The sequence below is a fragment of the Musca domestica genome, unplaced genomic scaffold (genome assembly GCF_030504385.1).
Source record: "Musca domestica strain aabys unplaced genomic scaffold, Musca_domestica.polishedcontigs.V.1.1 1, whole genome shotgun sequence".
Lineage (NCBI taxonomy): Eukaryota > Metazoa > Arthropoda > Insecta > Diptera > Muscidae > Musca > Musca domestica.
In genome coordinates, this window is record NW_026712114.1 from 14,133,764 (window position 1) to 14,156,363 (window position 22,600).

Sequence of the window (22,600 nt, forward strand, 5' to 3'; positions counted from 1 at the left end):
AGAATACCCTTTAAGAAAACGTTTAAAAGCTCTGCAATGTACGAAAGATCTTTTAATTCTTTTCTATGTATATTAGATTATATAGCTTTAATCAAAATATACCTTTTTAAAGCTCTTCTATGAAAAAAACATCTTTTTAAGCTTTGTATTAACATAAGACCTTTTCTTTGGGTATAAAACCTTTTTAAGGTCTTCTAGGAATAAATGTCATATTTAAGCCCTTCACTTAATGGAATAAATGTTAAAGTTCTTCTATGAATAAAATACCTTTCTAAAGCGCCTCTATAAATATAAAGCTTTTTTATGAATAGAAGAATATTTCTAGCTCTTTTAGTGCCAAAAGATCTCTATAAACTATTCTGGAAGATATTTCCAAGCGTCTTCCTATTTTAAATCTCTTCTAGGATTAGATGTCGTATTCGAGCTTTTCCAGGGATGTTGAATTCCATGAATAGAATAATTAATGTAAAGCTCTTGTAAAGCTCTGTCATTCATGTAAAACTCTTGGGAGCTCTTCTATGAATATACAATTTTTTTAAAGTCTTCTGTGCATTGACTACATATTTTAAGCTCTTCCTTTATCTTTAACCTTCCAATTCTCTATTGAAATTATTCACCTCCTCTTTCATCTCTGTTGCTCCTCTCCCTTTCTTTGACAGTTAAATGTGATAATTTATGTTAAACTTTGGGCCATTAAAAATTAATAAGAAACAAACCGAAATACAATAAATTTATGAAAATAAAAAAGGGGCCAAACGAGAAAATTGTGAAATATCGTCCCTTTTCACACTCACACCGAACATAATAAATTTTGTAATGGAATTGTGCATTTGACAAGTCTTCGTATTTTAAGACACCCGGCTAGCATATCCTTTCCCCTTCCTCCCCCCAAATCGACAATGCGAAAGAGGCCAACCAAAAGGGAGAAAAAAAAAGCCGAAGAAAGATAAACTTTGCTAGCCAATGCCACCACTACTTTATCATCATAGTGTGGTGTGGTCGAATTTCTTTTCAATTCCAATTTGTTTTATGATGCTGGCTGGCTGGCTGGTGACTTGGTCTTTATATCCTTATTATTTTTTTCGGGGGATTGTTACGACTGTCAGTCGCTGAAAACGAAAAAGGGTTCATTAGTACCACACCAGTAAGAAACAGAGGACAACGAATAAAAAAGTAAAAGACGTTTGGGAAAAAACCAAGAAAAACGTTTTGTTCTCGGTCTGTCAAATGTCAAAAGTTAAACACACATAAACGCCTGTTTGGCGTTACTTCCAGAAAGTCTTTATTCTACGATGTTTTTTCTCTGTCTTGGATCTAGGTTTGTTTCACAGGGAGTTTTTCCTGCCTCCACAATTGATATATGTTTGTATTTCTCGTTGGTGTGGAAAGATATAAATTGCAATAAAATAATAAGAAAAAGAATTCTTAATAAAGTTCCGAAAGAAGAAGAAAAAAGGAAAAACGTCATAAAATATTTAAAAAGTCGAAATTGTGAATTGGTATTGGAATTTAATGGGGGGACTTTTTGGGAACTTTGTTTTTTTTTATTTGGAATATATTTAAATTCCATAAAATTTAACTTGTACTTCAATTTTCAAAAATATTCACCAACAAAATTTTAGCCATTGATTTGTGTTATCCTGCCCTAAGCCTTTTTATGCTAACTATATCGAACTATCACACAAAACACTATCGGAGATGACCTTCAGCTATTGGAAGGAAGGAAGGAAGTTACCCTGAAAATCCACACACACGTGCCATCATCATTATCCTAGAACAATACAGGGTATTACATTCATGTTTTTGTTGCAATTTAATTTACTTATCATGTTTTGTTGTTATACCGGATATAAGCAAAATATCCGCACTCACACACACAGACATCCTTATTTATTTATATTGTTTAAAAGCTTGTATATGGCTGTGTGTGTGGCACAACTAAAATAAGATAAGTTCCCAGTTTCATACGACAGGTGTATAATTGTATTATGACTCAATTTACCATAAATTCTAGGAAAATCCTCCCCAAAATAAGGATCTGTGCGGACCAAAAACCAAGCATCACCAACGGCAGCCGCTTAAGGTGTTGTGTTGGTTGGGTGATGAGAAGAAAGAGAATATGGGGACCAGAGAGCTGAGCCAAAAACTGAATGGCAAACTGTCCCTTGTAGGTATATATATTCAACATATACATATTGTACATATATGCATATGTGTATGTATATTGCTGTTGAAAACATTGTGTAATCAAATGAATTGTAATTTGTGGTTATAATAGGGTGGTTCGAATAATAGCAAATAATTTAATGAAGGTTATTGTGGACAAAACTATGCCCAATAATTATGAAAATAGATATAAATTAATGTGATTGTCCTGTGTGCATTTGCATCGAGATGGGATGTATGGAAGCTTTTGTTTTAAGCATTCTAAGACTTTCGTTGGTAATAGATGAAGCAGGAGGGATTACATAGAAGTAATCTGAATGCTAAATTTTTGTGTAGATAGTTAGGAAGGCCTTAAGCCAATCGGAGGATCATTTAAGAAGACTACAAATATTTGACGATATGAGCTTAGGATCAAGGTATAAATAATAATGAAATCGACCGAAAATATTAACATTTAGAACGTTTATTTTACCCTATTTCTCTCTTGGAAAGGCTTTGGTCAAGTGTAATGCGAAGATCAAAATTTCTTTATACTTGGCTGGAAAACCACAAGTGGCTATAGTTAGAGCACTCAAGCATTTAAATGTGAATAAATCTTTTGTGTCTTCCACCATTTCTCGTTACCGTGTTGCTAGTAGCGTCAAGGAAGTGAACTGAAGAAAACAGAAACATAGCAGAAAAGTAAAAACCAGTAAAGAAAGTCTTAAAGTCGGGCGGGGCCGACTTTATGATACCCTACACAACTTTGCTAATTTAATCGAGCTTCACATAACAATAAAAGGTTTTTATGGGAGAATTCAATCATACAAACTATGATTATAATTATAATTTAGAGTTCAAAGGACAAAATATGCCGAAGCCCATTTGGTGCACAAATAATTTAAAATCGGAAAAAAATATATATGGGAGCTATATCCAAATCTGAACCAATCTCGATAAAAATTGGCAAAGATATTTCTGAGCTGTATTCATATATTTCCCTGAATATCATTATTACGGAGTGCGTATTACGGTTGTGGGTAACAAATATAACAAATCGGATCATCAATATATATGGAAGCTATGGCTATATCTGAACCGATCTTCGCCAAAATTGAAGTACTAGCTTCTAGACTCAATTCGGTCGTAAGTGCCAAATTCCATCCCATTTAGATAAATATTAGACGTTTGGTGCACAATAAAAGGTAAATCGGACGAAGTATAGGAGCTATATCCTAATCTGAACCGATCTCGATAAAATTTAGCAAATGTGTTTCTGAGCTGTATTTGATATATTTCCCCAAATATTGTTGTTGCAGAGTGCATATTACGGCTGCGGAGGACAAAAATAACAAATCTAATGAACAATATATATGGGAGCTATAGCTATATCTGAACCGATTTCGATCAAATTTGGCATACTTATTTTCAGGCCTAATTATATAATTATATGCAAAATTCCATACAATTCGGGCTGATATTACACGTTTGGTGCACAATAAAAGGCAAATCGGACGAAGATATATATGGGAGCTATATCTAAATTTTGACCGATTATTTCCAATTTCAATAAGGTTCGTCCTTGGGCCAAACAAATGATTTGTGCAAAATTTCATCTGGATCGAGCAATAAATGCGACGTACTTTGTTTACAAAAATACATGGACAGACGGACGGACATGCATAAATCGACTCAGAATGTGATTCTATGCAGATCATCAAAAGGAACTATGAGTCTATCTCGATTCCTTTTGCCTGTTACAAACAAATGCACAAAGACATAATACCCTGACCACCTTGTGGTGTAGGGTATAAAAAAGCGACTTGATCGAAACCCGCGTTGCAGTGGCCGAGTTGAATATATCGCAATATTCCATTCAGCAAATATTGAAAAATGAGTTCGAGTTAAAGCCATTAAAATTCCAAAAAGTGCAAGAACTTACACCGCACCGAAAAGAAAATAAACTCAAAAGAGCTAAAGAGTTGCTTCGCTTGGCCGAATGTGGTAAACTGCCGAATTTGGTTTTCTCGGATGAGAAAACATTCGTTGTTTGTAAACAAACAAAATAATCGTGTTTTCTTGCCAAAGAGGTCAGCTGAAAATGTGCACCTTCGGTTTGCCACTAGAACTCAAGCGCCGACCATGGTGATGGTGTTGGCCGCCATAACAGCCGATGGTCGCTTTCCGCTCGTATTAATCGACCGTGGCATCAGAATAAATTCCGAATATTGTCGCGAAAATATTCTGGAGGCTGTATTAAAGCCTTGGCCACGCACACATTTTGGCCTTGGACATTCCAATAGGATTTAGCGGCATCGCACTCAGTACGTGCCACCCAAGAATTGTTAAAAAATGAGGTTCCTCGCTTCATTTCCGGCACACAATGAGCACCAAAATCTCCGGATAACAATTCGTTGGACTATTGTGTCTGGAGTATTTTGGAAAGCAATGTTTGCGCTAAAAAATACCTAAGTGTCGATCAACTCAAGCAAGCGCTTTACTGGGAATGGGCCAAAGTACCGCAGAGCAACATTCGGGCAGCCTAGAAATATATCTGCCAAGTATAATCAAGATCGGTTCAGATTTGGATAAAACTAACATATATATCTTCAATCGATTTCGGATTAATTGTGCATCAAATGGCCAATATCAGTCCAAATTACCTGAATTTTTGCACATCCTACCAAATTCAGTATAGAAGGAAGTGCGTCCATTTTGGTTTCAGATATAGCTATAGCTTCCATATATATGTTTCATCCGATTTGGGGGGTTGAAGTCCCTCACATGCGTAATATGCGCAGAATTGGATATGCATTCCATATAGTAGTTCCGCTGAAACCAAATTATAACCGTTCAAAAGCCAAAGGTTGATAGATGGTATGGTCTACTTCAAATAAATTATTTTGTTACGGGGACCGTACTAAATATGCATAGTGGTGTAGGGTATCATATAGTCGGCCCTGTCCGACTTAATTTGTTGTAATTATAAATGTATACATTAAAAATAATTTTTTTAAAAACTGAAACTTCGTAGAAACGAAATTAAACTATTCCTGTGCCAATTATTTAACATTGATATCTTTTCTTTTTCAAAAATGTCACATATCTGATGAAAGTTCCCAATAAATAGATTTCACACAATTGAAATTGAGTATGTATGTGTGTGCGAGAGTGTGACTTCATCATTTACTGTCACAAATCGACAAAAATTCTTCATTTTTAAAAATGCCGTATATAGCCGTTATATTGTGGTCTATACGACGTGGACATACATAGGCATCGTTTGTCATAAGCCATTACCATATTCAAATTCAAAATTTGAAATAAACGGTGAATAATGTAGCTAAAATCATCAAAATATCGTATATAAGGAGGTGCCGTTAAATTGGAGCTGTGCGAAGACCTGGACCAGCATAGACAATTTTCTGTCACAGGCTGTATCATCCATTACGAACTTCAAATACCACATCTCAAACAATTTCGGTGGGTATTGTACCTAAAATCGTCAAAATACCGAATATAGGGAAGTACTGATATATGGGGCCTATAAGAAGACCCGGACCCGCATAGACAATTTTCTGTCACAGACTGTAGTTCCCATAACGAACTTCATATACCAATTTTGAAACGATTCCGGTGAATAATGTCGCTAAATCATCAAAATATCGAATATCGGGAGGTACCGTTATATGGGGGCTATATGAAGACGTGGACCTGTACAAACAATTTTCTGTCATAGCCTGTAGTATCTATTACGAACTTCAAATACCAAATTTTAAACAGTTCTGGTGAATAATGTCGCTAAAATCATCAAAATACCGAATATCGGGAGGTACCGTTATATGGGGGCTATACGAAGACGTGAACCTGCACAGAAAATTTTTGGTCACAGGCTGCAGTATTCATTACGAACTTTAAATACCAAATTTGAAACAATTCCGGTGAATAATGTCGCTAAAATCATTAAAATACCGAATATAGGGAGGTACCGTTATATGGGGGCTATACGAAGACGTGGACCTGCACAGACAATTTTCTGTCTTAGGGTGTAGTAGCCATTTTGAACTTCAAATACCAAATTTGAAACAATTCCCGTGAATAATGTCGTTAAAATCATCAAAATACCAAATATCGGGAGGTACCGTTATATGGGGCCTATAAGAAGACCCGCACCCGCATAGACAATTTTCTGTCACAGACTGTTGTTCCCATAACGAACTTCAAATACCAAATTTAAAACAATTCCGGTGAATAATGTCGCTAAAATCATTACAATACCGAATATCGGGAGGTAGCGTTATATGGGGGCTATACGAAGACATGGACTTGCACAGACAATTTTCTATCTTAGGGTGTAGTAGCCATTTTGAATTTCAAATACCAAATTTGAAACAATTCCGGTGAATAATGTCGCTAAAATCATCAGAATACCGAATATCGGGAGGTATCGTTATATGGGGGCTATACGAAGATTTGGACCTGCACAGACAAATTTCTGTCTTAGGAGGTAGTATCCATAACGAACATCAAATACCAAATTTTAAATTACTTCCGGAAAAAGGTCGCTAAAATCATCATAATACCGAATATCGGGAGGTACCGTTATATGGGGGCTATACGAAGATTTGGACCTGCACAGACAATTTTCTGTCTTAGGGTGTAGTATCCATTTTGAACTTCAAGTACCAAATTTGAAACAATTCCGGTGAATAATGTCGTTAAAATCATCAAAATACCGAATATCAGGAGGTACCGTTATATGGGGGCTATACGAAGACGTGGACCTACACAGGCTGTAGTATCCATTTCGAACTTCAAATGCCAAATTTGAAACAATTCCGGTGAATAATGTCGCTAAAATCATCAAAATACCGAATATCGGGAGGTATATGAAAACGTGGACCTACATGGCCCATTTACGAACTGGAAAAATAAACGTGTGTTCAAAATTTTAGCCATCTATCTCAATTCAATCGAAAGATAGCGTGATTACAACAGACAGACAGACGGACAGACAGACGGACATCGCTAAATCGACTTAGAATTTTACGCTGATCAAGAATATATATACTTTGTTGGGTCTGACATGAGTATTTCGAGGAGTTACAAACGGAATGATAAAGTTAATATACCCTCCATAGTATTGCGGAGGGTATAATAAGAACTCCCCAAAACCTTCTGTGACGTCTCTGGAATTTTCCACATAACGATGGATATTAATTGATTTTTTTCTTCCATCTCTGTTCGTCATCTCGACAATGGTTTGTTGTTGATAACCAATGTACAAATAGATTACTTTAATACGCTACGCAACACAACACAGCCATCAAAGAAGAGAACAGAACAACCTTCAAAAATACATGGAAATACATATATATTTACATATATATTTTTGCAATACAACACCATCACCTTTAACAACATTTAATTGAAATGTAATTTCGATTTGACAAAAAAAGAGTGCTACATTTTCGAATCGCAAATAAAATAAGATATCTTTAAATGTCAATTTATGTATATGACAATATATGCATACGTATATATGGTTATATTTATATTATTGTAATTTAAATATAGATACTTCACATAACAATGTATGTGCATGTAAAAAATTGGCATTTATATTAAAGAGAGAGTGTTTGCTGTGTGGACATTCGGTGAGTTAAATTGTTCGAATTAAGAAAAAAGTGGAAATTTTTTTGTGTATTTTTAATTTTTCCTCACACAATATTAATTTAAATTTTAAATAGAAACTCATGTCAATTCGTTGTATGCACTTGGGAAAGTAAAAATGATATTTTTATGGCTTTTAAAATTTAGGTTAGATTAATTTTACGTTATTTCATCTAAGATTATTATATTGTTTACAAGCGTATAAAAGTTCTTAAATGCACGGAAGATCTCTTAGACATGTTGAAGGTTTTCTGCGTGTAGAAGTTTCCTTACTATTCTACTGCAGGGTTGCCCATATTCGACGGACCCATGTTTTTTTTTAATCAAAAAAAAAAAAAAATAAATAAATAAATAAATAAATAAAAAATAAAAATTTGGCGGTTGGCAATGTTAATCATTTAATTTGTTCCAAGTAGATTTGTTTACATCAATTTTTGAATATGATATCTCTCAAATGGCCGCCTCTGGCGTTGATGTCGTATTGTGCCCTTTTTGCTGCATTTTCCATCGTTTTTGCCAACATTTCGGCCGGAATAGCGGCTATTACTTCAGGAATGTTGTCCTTGAGCTCTTCTATGGTCCTTGGCTTGTTAACGTAAACCTTTGACTTCAAATATCCCCACAAGAAGAAGTCAGGCGGCGTCAAATCGGGCGAACGCGGTGGTCAGTCCAAATCACCACTTTTCGACATCAAACGGCCCGGAAACAAATTCTTCAGAAAATCGATTGTTCCATACGCTTTCGACGAATAATTGGCATCACAAAATTGGTCATCATGTCGCGATAACGCTCCTGATTGATGGTAACACCATGGCCATTTTCATTTTGGAAGAAAAACGGCCCAATGACCGTTTTCGTCAGAAGAGGCACTTCTTGAATCTCCTGAGGATTTTCAGTGGCGTAAAAACGGCAATTTTGCTTATTTACGGTCCCATTCAATGTGAAATGGGATTCATCGGACATGATAATTTTGTTCCAAAATTGCTCGTCATCTTTGGCCATTTCGATGACCCTTTGGGCCCATTCCAATCGACGAGGCTTGTCCGCAGGCAACATTCTTTGTGTCAATTGAATTTTGTACGGGAACAAATGCAAATCAATGCGAATAATCCGTTGTAAAGTGGACCGAGCCACGCCCAACTGCTGAGAACGGCGTTTTTGGGATGTTCTTGGGGACCTCTCAACACTGGCTCGTACGGCAGCGATTTTCTCGGCCGATCGCCTTGGTCGACTTTTATATGGCCTCTTCGGATTAGAAAGAGCCTTACCAGTCGAAAATTTTTCGTATAAACGCTTAATGGTGTTCTTAGAAGGCGCACTTCTCACATTTTTTAATGTTTTAAAAGCACGTTGAGTTTTCACAATTGACTTCTTCTGTTGAATGTAAATTTCAACTATTTCAGAGCGCTCGCGTGGCGTGTATTGGTTCATGGTAAAAATCTGCTCGGAATGACGCTTCAAACGCGGTATGTCATTAAGCCATGTGACATCTCTGTCAAAAGTTATGGCGTTGCCAGATGGGTCCGTCGAATATGGGCAACCCTGTACTTGCCAAATAGGTCAGCTGAAAATGTGCACCATTGGTTGGACACCAGAACTCCAGCGCCGGCCATGGTGGTGGTGTGAGCCGCCATAACAGCGGATGGAAGCTCTCCGCTCGTATTAATCGATGGCATCAGAATAAATGCTGAATATTATCGCAAAAATATTCTGGAGGATGTATTAAAGCCTCGGGCCCACAAACATTTTGGCCGCAGACGTTGGACATTCCAACAGGACTCAGCACCATCGCATTCATCACGCGCCACCCAAGAATGATTACAAAATGAGGTTCCTCGCTTCATTTGTAGCGCACAATGGTAACCAAAATCTCCGGATACCAATTCGTTGGACTATTGTGTCTGGAGTATTTTGGAAAGTAAGGTTGGCACTAAAAAATACCAAAGTGTCGATCACCACCAGCAAGCGTTTCGCCGGGAATACCGGGAAATACCGCAGAGCAACATTCGGGCAGCGTGTGATGGTTTCATTGGCTGTTTGAAGGCCATAATTCGACCATAAAATTTGTCTGTTTCCGACATTTTTTCATTTAATTACATAAAATTAAAAAAAATCAAATTATGGCGTTTGACTTTGTTGCAGTTTTTTTCTCACCCTGTATACATACTTTCCCTTTTGAGATGTAATTTCTCGGATATAAAATCACTACAAATATACATTTCGAAATAGTAAATCAAAGGAAAAAATCAAGAAATAAACCAGTAAAGAAAGTCTTAAAGTCGGGCGGATTATAATTATAATTTAAAGTACAAAGGACTAAATATGCCGAAGCATTTGTATCTTTTAAATTCGGACTTGCATTGCCCATTAATTTGAAATCGGAAAAATATTTATGGGAGTTATATCCAAATCGGAAGCGATCTCGATAAAATTTGGCAAAGATATTTCTTAGCTGTATTTGATATATTTCCCTGAATATCGTTGTTACCGAGTGCATATTACGGCTGTCGGTAACAAATATATCAAATCGGATGAACAGTATATATGGGAGCTATAGCTATATCTGAACCGATCTTCGCTTCTAGACTCAATTCGGTCGTAGGTGCCAAATTTCATCCAATTTGGGCAAATATTAGACATTTTGTGCCCAATCCAAGCTAAATCGGACAAGGTTATATATGAAAGCCATATCCAAATCTGAACCGATCTCGATAAAATTCAGCAAATGTATTTCTGAGCTGTATTTGATATATTTCCCCAAATATTGTTGTTATATGCACAATATGCACTGTATATTACGGCTGCGGAGGACAAAAATAACAAATCGGATGAACAATATATATTGGAGCTATAGCTATATCTGAACCGATTTCGATCAAATTTGGCACACTTATTTTCAGGTCCAATCTGATCGAACGTTAAAAATTCCATACTATTCGGACTGATATTACACGTTTCGTGCACAAGAAGAGGCAAATCGGACGAAGATATATATGGGAGCTATATCTAAATTTTTACCGATTATCTCCAATTTCAATAGGGTTCGTCCTTGGGCCAAACAAATGATTTTTTCCAAATTTCATCTGGATAGGGCAATAATTGCGAACTGTACTTTGTTTACAAAAATACATGGACAGGCGGACGGAAAGACGGACGGACATGCATAAATTGACTCAGAATGTGCTTCTATGCAGATCATCAAAAGGAACTATGGGTCTATCTCGTTTTCTTTTGCATGTTACAAATAAATGCACAAAAACATAATACCCTGACCACCTGGTGGTGTAGGGTATAAAAAATTACAAATGTACAATTCAATATAATAGTATGCCAAACTGAAAACAATTACAATTTCATATTTTTCACATCCGCGATTCTTTTGGATTTTATATTTTTTTGTAAAGAGGCAATTATGAAGTGCTCTGAATCGTTAAAATCAGACCAGCCGTTCTTTAGTTATAAGCGTAGTAACTACCACAACTTTCTTATATATATATATAGGTTACAATTGCTCTATTTTTTATTAAATCTTTTTTCTTTTTTTTTGTTTAATTGCAGGTAATATTTGGATTCCCATCACATTCACATATATTTATTTGCTACATACCCCAAATGGTAAGTTTAAGTTAAAAGTATGTCCTTGAGACGCATATTTATAACGACATTCTGGTGGCTTAAAAACTTTCCAAAAAATTCAGCAATTTATTCTCCCCAAAGAGCTTAAGTAGGGTCGAGGGTCACATTTGATTCAATATAAATTAATACCACTTATGATTTTATTTATGATAGGATGGTGATATGATGTTGTACAAGTTGAAAGTTAATGGGAGGACCTTTCATAAATTTAAGGATCATAGCAGAGAACCTCCCCAAAAAGATAGGAAAGAAACGAAAATAAAAAAAAACAACTTAAATTCCATTATAATTTGTATAATCGTTTGTAAACTTATGAAATGTTAGTGGATATTCAGGACCTTTGTTTTTTGGGTGTGTGTGTGTGTGTGTGTTTTAGTTTTATCCATTAGTATCTTTGCATAACTTTAAAGTTTTCTTTGTTTTCCATTTTTATAAATATTTATTTATTCCGTTTTTATATATATCTGTTGGTACTATTTGATATTGTTATGGCCAGATAAATTCATATTTATACGGAGAAAAATAGAAATACATATGAATGTATGTATGGCCAACGATTTGTAAAAATACTATTTGCCATAGAACATTTCAATGGTCTCTACATCTACCCCCCTTCCCCTATGCCATACCTTTTTTTGCTCGGTTACGCATATCAAAATCTATTATTATAAGTTTTTATGCTTCCATATGTACGTGTGTGTGTGTGAGTTTTTCCTCTGAAAATGATTTTTCTTATTCGATATGTTTTATGATGGCCAGGATGTGTAGGATCCTGGCAAACTGGGTGAGCCAGCAAGCGGTTATGTGGGGATTATGTAAAGGGAAACTTGTCACTCCACAGAATTTCACTACCGTAAAGCATTTCTTTTCCATTAAAGGCAAATAAAAGGATACGAAATAAAACTAAGGATATAAATACATTGAAACACAAGGACAACAATGAAGGAATTTTTATACTGTCTGGCTAAACGAATCACAGGCCCACTTCATCAAAGAGGCAAGACAAATGAATTTTGGGTTGGCCACCTATAAAGCCCATCACGAAATCCAGCTTTGTCTAGAAGACCTTAAATCCCATCACCCAATATTTTTAAAATTCAATAACCCAAATGATAAATTCATGTGCCTCAAAGTAGGGTACACAGATTTCCCTAGCATACAGGATTATAAATAATAACTCCTTTCTAACATGGAGTTAGAGTAAAATTTCTAGTAAAAGGAAGTTCTGTTTAAAACATGAAAAATGGCACACAACTTAAATTTGAAAACACCCTCCCCCTCCCCTTTCTCTCTTTCCTTCTTTCCCTTATGCATTTGTCTTGTCTATTTATCTTTGCTTCTTGCTTTCCATCTTCTTGTTACTTGGAATGAGTTTCGAATGAATGAATTGTTACACAAAATGAAATTTTTAGGGTCATTTTGGGATCAATTTGAAAGATGGATGTGTTTTAAGACAAACCATATAAGCAGAACTAATGGCAAACAACAGCAGCAACGACAGCAGCAAGAGAAATCATAATAGCAACAACAACATCAACATAAAACATTATTATCATCAAGAACATCTAAATCAACATTATCATCAGCATCATCGTCATCATCTCAACACCCGTGTGATTGTAAATTTAGATGAGAGGAAGAATTGAATAGAAAAAAAAAATAGCAATGGAAATCAGAAGAGAAGGAAAACATTGTTGAAAGAATTTGTCCTTTTTCGAGAAATCGTTTATTTTTATAATACCTTCGGGGAATACAAGGAATAATTGAAAGGGAAACTTTTAAATATTGTCGTTCATTATACCCTCAGCCACAAAGGCTACGGAGGGTATGTACTATTTGATATGGCAAAAACGTGCCTCATCGAAATAAAGATTTTAGATCCTAGGTATCTTTGGAGCATATCCGTTTCAGGATATTTGGAGACGATCCTGGGGGTGTCCATTTGCCTGATTGTCTGTCTGTCTGGCCAGTGCGTACTATAACTTTCGGATTTGATCCGATGACTCCGATTTGATTCAAACAGGGTGTATCGTAATATTATTGTTACACTACTGAATGAGTCGATGATGGGCTATTTAGGCCTCCACAAAAGGTCCACATTTTCGAAGAAATTTATTAGCACAAGAAAGGATCATCCAATTTTGTTCAAACTTTGCAAATTCTTATATTTGCATTTGTGCTAAGTCATGTGCGAAAATGGGATCCAATAGTCATAACCTTTAGTAGATCTGAAAAAAACATGCAATTCTTTCACACATCTCAATATTTCTACAGGGTTGCCCATATTCGACGGACCCATCTGGCAACGCCATAACTTTTGACAGAGATGTCACATCTCTTAATGACATACCGCGTTTGAAGCGTCAGTCCAAGCAGATTTTTCCATGAACCAATACACGCCACGCGAGCGCTGTGAAATAGTTGAAATTTACATTCAACAGAAGAAGTCAATTGTGAAAACTCAACGTGCTTTTAAAACATTAAAAAATGTGTGAAGTGCGCCTACTAAGGACACCATTAAGAGTTTATACGAAAAATTTTCGACTGGTAAGGCTCTTTCTAATCCGAAGAGGCCATATAAAAGTCGACCAAGGCGATCGGCCGAGAATATCGCTGCCGTACGAGCCAGTGTTGAGAGGTCCCCAAGAACATCCCAAAAACGTCGTTCTCAGCAGTTGGGCATGGCTCGGTCCACTTTACAACGGATTGTTCGCATTGATTTGATTGACGCAAAGAATGTTGCCTGCGGAAAAGCCAAAGAGTCATCGAAATGGCCGAAGATGACGACATGGGTCCGTCGAATATGGGAAACCCTGTATCTAGACAAGATTTGGTATACCGAACGGATAGAAGGGGGCACTCCCTTCGGTACCTCCACAAAGAGTTTAACTTATTAAATAAACAATTATGAAACATCATAAAAAGCGAAATAATCATCTGATTCCTTTCAAACTCGGCGCATTCTAATATTTTTTGTAACACAAAATCACTTGTGAAGATGGTATTTATCGGTCCACTCCATCAAGTATCTCCTCCACAAAGGGTCAATATTTTGAATAATTATAATTCTTATAAAATTCAAAAGAGGCATCCAATTCTCTTCAAATCTCCAGCATCTCAATATTTTTACAACGCAACAAGAGAAAAGAGAGATCGATTTTCTTTATATTTTGCGCATCCCAATCAGTATTTGATGAAGTGGAATACTTCGGTGCACATATAGCTGGTACCTAAGTCACACTTTAAAATTTTCCATGAATTATCACATATCTCGTATAAAGTCCAAACTGACAAGTTGTCATATTCAAATCAGACTTAGGTGAGATACGAAATGTACAATATTGGGCCACTCCTTCAGAACCTCACCCATAAAGGCAGAAATTCCGCACACGTTACACAGCAGGAGTTTTCAAATTCGACTCCCCATCTACACGCACAGGGTGAGATGAAAAAACTTTAACCAACTTCAAACTGCTGTCATTTCCAAGCCACTCGTTCGACAGCTGTTAAAATTTTTTCAGTGACAGCTCATTATATTGTTTACAAGCGTACAAAAGCTTTTTAGTGAAAATTTTCCAGAAAAAAAGTTATTCGTGATGGAATTCAAGCGTGACAGTGTTATTTCTTTATATTTGGCTGGAAAACCACAAGTGGCTATTGTTAGAGTACTCCAGCATTTAAATGTGAATAAATATTTTGTGTATCGTTCCATCGCTCATTACCGTAATACTGGTAGAGTAGACCGACGTCAAGGAAGTGGACGAAAAAAAAAAACAGCAACATCTGCACAAATGGTTCGAAAAGTAAAGAAGCGACTTGACCGAAACCCGCGTCGCAGTAGCCGAAAAATGTCTTATGAGCTGAACATATCGCAATATTCCATTCGACAAATATTGAAAAATGAACTCGGGGTAAAGCCATGGAAATTCCAAAAAAATCAAGAACTTACACCGCAACAGACTTAAAAGAGCTAAAGTGTTGCTTCGCTTGGCCTAAAGTCGTGAACTGCCGATTTTTGTTTTCTCCGATGAGAAAACATTTGTTATCCAGCAGTTTGTAAACAAACAAAGTGATTGTGTTTACTTGCCAAAGAGGTCAGCTGAAAATATGCACCTTCAATTGGCCACCAGAACTCAAGCACTGGCCATGGTGATGGTGTGGGCGGCCATAACAGCCGAAGTGCCGAATATTATCGCGAAAATATTCTGGAGGTTATATAAAAGCCTTGGGCACGCAAACAGTTCGGCCGCAGACCATGTACATTCCAACGGGAGTCAGCACCACCGCACTCAGCACGCGCCACCGAAGAATGGTTTCAAAATGAGGTTCCTTGATTCATTTCCAGCGCCCAATGGCCACCAAAATCTCCGGATACCAATCCGTTGAACTATTGTGTCTGGAGTATTTTAGAAAGCAAGTTGGCACTAAAAAATACCAAAGTGTCGATCACCTCAAGCAAGCGTTTCGCAGGGAATGGGCCAAAATACCGCAGAGCAACATTCGGGCAGCGTGTGAGGGTTTCATGGGCCGTTAGAAGGTCATAATTCGTGGCTAACAAATCTAAATTGATTCTAAATGTTGATGCTATTTTTGGCTTTCTTTCAATAAAATTAAAAAAAAATGTAAAAATTATGGCATTTGACTTTGTTTCAGTTTTTTTTATCTCACCTTGCATAAATTAACCTCCTGATTTTACGTATATCGAGGGTCGAGACCATGTTATCCAATTGGCTTGGGAGTAGGGAACCATCTTACTAAAAAATGTCAATATATGTACATATTTTGGTATAGTGCCCATATAAAAGTACGTCCCAGGTCCACCGATCTATACTGATTTTAACCGATTGTCAGACAAAAACACACGGACATAGTTATATCTTCATTGATTTCTACTATATCAAAACTAACGATTTTTTATGTTGATTTTTTTTTTTTCATTTCTGAAATGAAATTCTCAGTGCCCGTTCATGTTTTTGTTAGTGAAAAAATTTAGCAATTACAGTAAATCTTTATAATTAAGTTCCATTTTCTTATGATTAATATTATTGTTCATACCCATACGCCCCCACATACTTGTTATTATCATGAAGCTTTTATTCTTCTTCAAGGCAGACGTAGTCCTGTAGAGCCGACATACATACGTTTTAATCTTATGCAATTTATCTGTAATGCCCCAGCCTTCAATGCGTCTTAACTACTTTAGTTTCCAATAGAGCCGAAAAAATTGAGTTTTCCTTCCCAAATAACTACACAAGATATATACAAATAGAGGAAAACGAAAAAAAAAAAAAACACACACCTACATTTAGGATTAACAGATTTATGTGTTTTATTTGTATTTTTAATGTTTGCTATTTTTTTTCGGTTCCTATGATATTTATCTTCCACATATGTGTGTGGATGTAGAAATCTAGGCATATGCTAAAAAAAAACTCTCTGCATTTCTAAGTTAAGAATTCATTCAACCGTTTTGCGTTTATTTTTGTTGTTGTTTGATTTTTTTTTTTGTATTGCTTCTTGTCGTTCTGGCTGCTCCTTAGTGTGATGGAAATATAATTTCATTTCTTAAGAAAGTCATTTGACGAAAAAAAAAAAAAAAAAATAAAAAAATCAAAACCTCCCCTAAAATTCTAGGAAATGTCTATAAAATGTCCTCTAACATGAATCTCATTGCCATCATCTGAATGTAAGGAGTAGCAACAAAAAATGATGAGTGTTTTCTAGTGTGGTATACGTTGCTGTGGCTTGTTTACTAGCTCCAGCTCCCCGATTCATTTGTATAATGGAAAAATAAAATGAAAAACGAGCAAATATTACTTGAATATCTACATAGTTTTTTTTTATTCGGTTGCCGACTTTCTCTATATGATTTTTTTGTTCTGTCTTCTGATCTGTTACTGACTGTGAAAATGTTTAGATGGCATAGCATGTCCCCATCGATTTGCATTCAATATCTCACAACACACATGACGAACGCTGTTTCCCGTTTGGTATGGTGTTTCTATTTTCCTCCTTTCTTTGGTTTATTTTGGTTTTGCTGTCCTTTGTGTGTGTGTGTGCTTGGGGGATTCAAGAAACTAAGTGTGAGTGTGACGTATACACATTCAGGCTGTTGTATATTAGTCGAAGAAGATGTACAGCATACAACGAAAATGTTGTGGAAGTAACAGTTTAAAGTGGAATTATGGACCAGCATGCTACCTTTAAAACTAGTAAAGAATGTCTTAAAGTCGGGCGGGGCCGACTTTATGATACCCTACACCACTTTCCTAATTTAGTAGAGCTGCGCATAACAATTAAAAGTTTTCATGGGAGAATTCAATCATACAAGCTATGAATATAAATATAATTTAAAGTTCAAAGGACTAAATATGCCGAAGCATTTGTATCTTTTAAATTCGGACTTTTATTGCCCATTTGGTGCACAATAATTTTGAAATCGGTTAAAAATATATATAGAAGCTATATCCAAATCGGAACCGATCTCGATAAAATTTGGAAAAGATATTTCTGAGCTTTATTTGATATATTTCCCTGAATATCGTTGTTACGGAGTGCATACTACGGCTGTGGGTAAGAAATATAACAAATCGAATGAACAGTATATATGGGAGCTATAGCTATATCTGAACCGATGTTCACCAAATTTAACATACTAGCTTCTAGATTCAATTCGGTCGTAAGTGCAAAATTTCATCCAATTTGGGCAAATATTAGACGTTTGGTGCACAATCCAAAGTAAATCGGAAGAAGTTATATATGGGAGCTATATCCAAATCTGAACCGATCTCGATGAAATTTAGCAAATTTATTTCTGAGCTGTATTTGATATATTTCCCCAAATATTGTTGTTACAGAGTGCATATTACGGCTGCGGAGGGCAGAAATAACAAATCGGATGAACAATATATATGAGAGCTCTGGCTATATCTTAACCGATTTCGATCAAATTTGGCATACTTATTTTCAGGTCCAATCTGATCGTGCGTGCAAAATTCCATACTATTCGGACTGATATTACACGTTTGGTGCGCAATAAAAGGCAAAGCGGACGAAGATATATATGGAAGCTATATCTAAATTTTGACCGATTATCTCCAATTTAGGGTTTAGGCGATTATCTCCATTAGGGTTTGTCCTTGGGCCAAACAAATGATTTGTACAAAATTTCATCTGGATAGGGCAATAAATGCGAACTGCTTTAAAGACTCCAGATGAGACAACAATTTATTACGGGAAAAATACGGTTAATTATGAAAATAGACCTAAAAATAGATGACACATTTGTCAGTGTTTGGAGAGATTATATAACCTAAATAATGGAGAAACCAGAAATTTGAATTAAGATTCCTTGGAATTCGTGCATTTTAGGTATGTAGAGTTTAAGGCAATATTACTGATTACAATAAGAGTCGTACTTTTGTCCAACGGATTGGTATCCGGAGATTTTGGTGGCCATTGTGCCATTCTAAGGTGGTGCGTGCTCCAAGGTCTGCGGCCAAAATGTTTGCGTGCCCAAGGCTTTAATACACCCTCCAGAATATTTTCGCAGTAATATTCGGCATTTATTCTGATGCCACGGTCGATTAATTAAAAGCGGAGAGCAACCATCCGCTGTTATGGCGGCCCACACCATCAATATAATAAACTGTCACTGGAATAATTTTAGCAGCTGTCGGACGAGTGGCTCAGAAATGACAGCAGTCTGAAGTTGGTTGTTTGTAGTTGCATCTCACCCTGTACTTTGTTTGATACATATGATAACTCCTTAATCAGACATGATGCAGACTGTCCCCTACAACAATTGTCTGATGTGTGCAATTGCCACAGTTTTGTTGTAACTTTAAAAAAAAAAGAAGAATAGAAAAAGTACTACGATGAAAATAGTTGCCATTCTAGCCTACATCAACTCAATTGAAGAGTGAGAGCGACGAGAGTGTTAGTGTGTGGCGCTCACAAAACAACAAAACACAACAACGACAAAAAACGGGTCGAAGGCCAAAAAAAATGTTATGCTCTTTTTCCTGCCCAGGCGCTTACACTTGTGAACGCCGTCATCAACCTGAACATCGGCAGCAGAAAGGCAGCCTCCTGTCTGCCTGCCTAGTTGTGGCTATGGATTGGTGTGTATTACTACAACACAATGCATTGTGGATTGCATCACATAGCATCACATGCCTCAAATCGCTATGCGTCTACAAAAATGTTTAGAGGGTAAGGCACACACACACACACACACAGAAACACACTTGTACATTTATACTCCAAATCCAAGAGCAACAACTGATGCCTACTTTTTTTTGCCATTGTTTTTGTTTCTTTCTTGTCGTCTATTTTTTTTTATTTTTCAGTCCATTAAGGGAAATTCATGTAAACTGCTTGTGTATGTGAAATACATGAAAAACATTACAACAACAACAAAACATTTACAGCATATTCCACAGTGGAATTGATGCTAGCTAGCTAGGTAGGTAATACATTATAAATTGCCATAGTTGCCATGATATATGATTTTTAATAGAGAAAATAATAAATTAATGCTACGGCAAAAATATTCCACATTAATATACATGGATGGTAGTTTGCATATCAAGGTTATATTTTATTCATAATATTTTTTTATTGTTGTTATTGCAATGATTAACAAATTCCATATATTTTTTTGTTTTTGTAAGTATTTTTCATTATTCGTATGGGTTATGGGTGGCGTATGATTGATTTCAATTTATCTGTTAATCAATTTCGGTGGCGTATGAGTATTGATGCTGCTGCGACTGCTGTGTGCCATGTTAATCATACGCTAATGGAGCACAGCGACAAGGTTTTGATATTGTTATTTTTCGATTTCATAAACTAATTGAAATTATTGGCATATTTGTAATAATTAGCGTGTTGAAAAAAAAAAAACAGTTCATTAAAATCTTCTCCTGTGGGAAAATGTTTTTTTTTTTAAATTAATTAAAAAAAATCAAGGGAAATGGCAGGAAGTTGAGGCGAAAATTTGTCAATAAATAATTGATGCCTCTTTGTTTTATAATTTTCTAAGTAAAAATGACGTGTGTAGACACTATTTAAAAACTAGCAAATAATTCTAAAAAAATCCGAAATATCAAAATACTTCAACCAATATTTTATATTTAAATCAAATATATATCTTAAAAGCTATCTCTACTAGATGAAAAAAACCTGTATTAGATATATTTTTTTTTTTTTTTTTTGAAAAAAAATCCTTTCTGATTTCTATATTAAATATACAGGATGAGAAAAAACAAACTAGGAAATAGCATCAAATTTTAGAATAAGTTTAGATTTGTTCGAGTTGGTCACCTTTGGTACGAATTCGGCTTTTATTCTGATGCCACGGTTGATTAATACGAGCGGAGAGCGTCCGTCGGCTGTTATAGCGTACTACACCGTCACCATGGCCGGCGCTTGAAGTCTGGTGGTCAACCGAAGGTGCACATTTTCAGCTGACCTCTTTGGTACGATCATTTTTTTCTTATTTGCAACGAAAGTTTTCTCATCGGAGAAAACCAAATACGGCAGATCACCACTTCCGGCCAAGCGATGCAAATCTTTTTTGAGTCTATTTTCTTTCCGTTGCGATGTAAGTTCTTGCACTCAATAGCTTTGTCCCGAGCTCATTTTTTTCAATATTTACCAAATGGAATATTGCAATATGTTCAGCTCACGCTTCTTTACTTTTCGAACCATTTCTGCTGATGTTGCTGTTTCCGTATCACGGTAACGAGCAATGATACGAGACACAAAAGATTTATTGACATTTAAATGCTGGAGTGCTCTAACGATAGCCACTTGTGGTTTTCCAGCCAAATATAACAAAATCACACTATCACGCTTGAATTCTATCACGAAATTTTTTTTTCTAGAAAATTCTCACCAAAATTATTTTGTACACTTGTAAACAATATAATAAGCTGTCATAATAATTTTAACAGCTGTCGCGCGTTTTACTCCTCCCCCTCCTCATACTTTATATACGATTGCTACTGAATCGATTTAAAAAGAAAACACACAAGGAAAAAACTGAATTCTTAAAATAGAGTTACATATCTTCTCCAATATTTGGCTTGTCTGTTTCGGCTATCTTTGGTAGGCATAAAAATTTGGTATTTTTACACCACCGGCTTCTGTAGATGGCTCAAATAGATCTATAAGTGAACTCAGAAAAAAATTGTATAATTACATTTCTAAGTCATTATCATTTTGCAAAGTTTGTACTCTTTGTGAGAAAGCAACAAGAAATGTACCAATAGTTTGAAATGAAAAAGTCTTTTTAAATAAAACCGAAAAATAGATGCCAGATTTGCTAGCAGCAGCTGTTGGAAATTTGTCGCAGAGAGGAAAAAAAAACAATGGTCACAAATAGATTATTGGAAAAATATTGGTATATTTTTTGTTTTTATGTCATAAGCCTGCCTCTTAACAATGGTAGGAGTTTTGAGAAAAAAATATATAAATTTAAACTAATATTATTTTTACAAAAATAGAAAAATAAATGGATTTTGGGCAAGTATTTATGTTCTGTAGAAAAAATTTCTCGCCAATGATGGCATATGGCGAGTAATATGGGTACAGAGGGTATATATTATCTGATACGGTCAAAACGTGTCTCATCGAAGTTACAGTCATAGACCATTTGTCTTTTTGGAAACAAATCTGTTTCAGGACATTTGGAGTCGATTCAGGGTTTTTTACATCCTTATATTTATATCAACTCTAGATCTTCTAAAAAAGCTGACCACTCCTTCCACAATGGGGAAAACATTTTAATAAGCATGAAGGTTATAAGACGCGTAATGAGTATTCAGTTAATTTCAAACTCAGCTTCTCCCTGTGTACCTTCCCTCGTAAAACGATGTCTATCAAACTTGACACATTCTAATGTATCTATCAACATAATATGTCGTGTGAAGATAGAATATATAAGACTACTCCTGCAGGTACCTCACCTTCAAATATTGGATTTTTTTTTAATTTTTTTGAATGAACGCAAAAAATGTCGAAAATACCATCAAATTTTGGAATAAGTTTAGATTTGTTGGAATTAGCCAATGAAACCGTCACACCCTGCCACTTTGGTATTTTTTTTATAAATATATTTTGTTTTGTTATTGTTTGTCTT

The 22,600-nt window shown here is 35.7% G+C and overlaps 1 protein-coding gene across 5 annotated transcripts in view; it reads left to right on the top strand.

Annotated features, from left to right (window-relative positions):
• Positions 1–22,600, top strand: part of LOC101891802 (uncharacterized) — a 475,789-nt gene that overhangs the window by 50,430 nt on the left and 402,759 nt on the right. The window lies entirely within an intron of this gene.